This window comes from Grammomys surdaster, unplaced genomic scaffold (assembly GCF_004785775.1).
Source record: "Grammomys surdaster isolate TR1022 unplaced genomic scaffold, NIH_TR_1.0 128, whole genome shotgun sequence".
Taxonomy (NCBI): domain Eukaryota; kingdom Metazoa; phylum Chordata; class Mammalia; order Rodentia; family Muridae; genus Grammomys; species Grammomys surdaster.
The window spans coordinates 1,119,093-1,122,760 of NW_021604586.1; positions in this window are offsets into that span (position 1 = coordinate 1,119,093).

A 3,668-nucleotide genomic window follows, 5' to 3' on the forward strand; every position below is an offset into this window, starting at 1 on the left:
CATGAAAAAGCCTTCACCATCAATACCATCTGATACCATCTGACACCACGTAACAGCAATGAGACACCTCAGAGCCTCAATGCCTCATCTCCCCTCTGGGAGTTTAAACTCATATCCACTATCACACAGGGCCATCCTGAGAAGCATCCTCCAAGGTCGAGTACCAGCCATTAACCAGAGAGTTCTCTTGGCCACAGGATCTAAGTGGGGTGTGCAGCACTGAATCCAGGCAGGCGAGACGTGAGCAAGGGTCCCCCTGCCTGGTGATTGGACGAAGCATCCAGGGTGGGCGGGACTTCCGGAGAGACCTGCGAGGCCCTTGTGGTATCTGCAAAGGCCTGGCTCCCGGCAGATGGGGCCTGCAGCTTGGGACTAGGATAGAGGTTGATGTGGATGCCTGACAAATCGGGTATAGAGCAGAGTTCCCAAGAAAGAGCCATAGAAAGGGGAGGAGGTAGAGGAAAGAGTGCGTGCGTTCGCTGATTATAAATTCCTGTGTGTTCATTGTAGAAATCTTAGCTAGATTAAAATAAGATGAGAGAGACAACCAGAATTCCACAGAAAACCAGTGAAAGCATTCTGGTGTGTTTTCTATATAGCTTTTGTTTGGGTGCGGCGTCTACAGGCTAGCGATCTATTTATAAGCAACACGCAGCTTGAAAGCCTTCCATTTTTTGCACTACCTTCTTTTCAAGGGTGCAGGTTACCCCCTCCCTCTTTGGGACGTGGCAGCTTGGGTAACACGTACCATCCTATGCATTAAGTCATCGCGAATGTTCCCCTGTTGTAACTGCTGGGTCAGTTTGCACGAAATTCTAGAGTCCTTCCCTTGCCTGATATGCAGATGATTGATTGATACTGTTTCCCTTTAGAAAAAATTGCCCGCACAAGATTCATCTTCTTAGCTTTACAGCTCAGATCGTGAAGGGGGTCATGAGTCTTCACCATAGCTGAGGAGCTACAGACAGTTGACGGCTACTATGGGAGGGAGACTGGTTTTCTTTCAGGGTGTGGCCCTTGGTACTTGACTAAGCTCCTCCCGTGGCTAGCCCTACACCCAGAAATATATGAGCAGCACAATCTGGATTCCATGGCTTATAAAAGGGGAGAGTTGGGTGTGGATGGGAGACAGAGAGGGTGGATCTGGAAGGAGTTAAGGAGAAGTTTCATACACATAGAATGGTACGTTTTGTTTGTTTGTTTACACAGGGTTTCCTTTAGCTCAGGCTGGTCTTGAACTCCTGATCTTTCCGCTTCCACCCTCTAAGTGCTGAAGTCACAGGTACATGACATCACACTGTATGTGGTACTGGTGATAGAATCCATGAATGCTAACACTCTCTCAACTGAGCTACATCTCCCAGCCTGATATGTTGATTTTTAAAAAAATTGTATTATATTCATTTAGTGTGTGTGTGTCTGTGTGTGTATGTGTCTGTGTGTGTTGATCAGAGGACAACTTGTGAGAGTTAATTCTCTCCTTCCACCATGTGTGGGCCTTGGGGATTCGAACTCAGGTTGTCAGGATTGCCGTCGAGTGCCTTTGCCTGCTGATCCATCTCTCCAGTCCTATTTTTAATTTTTGTGACTGGCTTCTTAGCATAATGTTTTCAAGGTTTGTCTGTTGTTTTTGCATGAGTCACTATTTCAGTGCTATTGCGACAGGATATTACTTACTATGTGACTTTATCACGCTTCACTGCTCTGTGTACCAGTTGGTAAATATTTGGGTAGTTTCCTCATTAAGTTAGCATGAACAAGTCTACACTGTGGACATTCATCCAGAAGTGTTGTTGATGGTGGTGAAAGATACAGTACCATGACCTCACAACATTTCTGGGTATGACCTCATACATTCTAGGTGTGACCTCATACATTCTAGGTATGACCTCATACATTCTAGGTGAGTACTCCACCACCAAGTCAGACCCCCGGCACCGTGCACCCATTTTATGCAGACACCTGTCTTCATTTCTCTTGAGTGCACCAACTATGGAGTTGCTGGATCACATGAAAACACATTTTAACATTTTTGAAGCACTGCTAGACTTTTCTTTCTTCTCTCTTTTATCTCTGCCTTTTCTCTTAACTATGTGTCTTCGTTGATGTTCTATTGCTGTGAAGAGACAACGGGATCATGACAACTCTTAACTGGGGATGGCTTACAGTTTCAGACGTGTAGCCCATTATTGTCATGGCGGGAAGCAGCACATGGGCAGACATGGTGCTGAGAGTTCTGCATCTGGATCAGCAGGCAGCAAGAACAGAGAGACACTGGGCTTGGCTTGAGCATTTGAAACCACAAAGCCCACCCCCAGTGACACACTTCCTCCGACAAGGCCACACCTTCCAATCCCTGTCAAGTAGACCCACTCCCAGTGGCCAACCACTCAAATCTATGAGCTTACAGGAACCATTCTTATTCAAACCACCATACTACTTAATTGCTTTATTTTAATGTCCGGCGTTTGTAACACAAGGGCTGGAGCTCCCCCCTGGACTGTGTTAGAGGTGAGGCCGATACAGGTATTTCTTGTCTACCTTGGCTTCTGGGAAGATTCATCCAAGTCACCCATGGTTGTCTGATCAGAAGGAATCATGTTCTTCCTTTTCTTGAGCTGCTTCTCCTATCCCTGGATCCTGGACTGGGGTTTAGACTTAAACTCAGCAGAGTTCTTTGCTTCGGACTTTCCCTCATTCATCAGGACCATGTATTTATCCTTGGGCACAGGGATCTCCATGGCTTTACACTTCTTTTTAGAATCATCCAACAAGCCAGCCTTGACCATAACCTTGTAGTTAGCCCGATCAATTGCTGGTGATTTCCAAGACAGAGTAGCCAACCTGATCTGGAGGGTCTCATCTCAGGACTTTAGGGAGTTTACAATTGTCTTTTAATTAGGGTATGATCAGTCAATGGTTTATAGAGAAAGTTTATGCCCAGACATCGTGGGATCCTTTGCTAACCCCCAGCAAAGCTACTAGACTATTTCCAAAGCCACCGAGCCTGTGGCACTCTCACAGTTGTGGCATGAGAGTTCCAACGTGCCCACATCCTCCTTGGCTGCTGTTTCAATTTCAGCCACCTCCATAGGTATGAAGCCACATCTTGGTGTGATGGTGAGCATGAAGTCTCCTTTGGAGAAATACCTACTCAAACCCTTTGCCCCCATTGTCTGTGGTACTTATCTTTTGTTGTTGAGTCTAAGAAATTCTTGAGGGGGGGGGTGGAGAGGTGGTCCAGTGGTTAAGGTCTTGCTGCCCTTGCAGTTCAAAGCATCCATCCACATGGGGTGGGTTGCAATTTCAGATAACTCCAGTTCCAGGAGATCTCTAGACTAGACTCTGCAGGCACCTGCACTCAGGTACACACACTTAAAAACGGTAAAATGAATCTTTTTTTTTTTAAAGAGTTCTTTACATATTATAGTTTAAGGCCCTCATCAAAGGTTTGGCTGTCCAATATTTCCCCCTATTGTATAAGCAGGCCTTTCACTTTCTTTGACAGCGTCCTTTAAAGTATAAAACAAAACAAAGCAGAAACCTCAACTTTTTTAGTGTAGACGAAACACCATTTGCCTATTTCTTTTTAAATCCTATATTGGCAGTGAGTCTGAGAAGCCGCTGTTTAATCTGTGTCTGGAAGAACTCTTCTTGGTTTTATATCT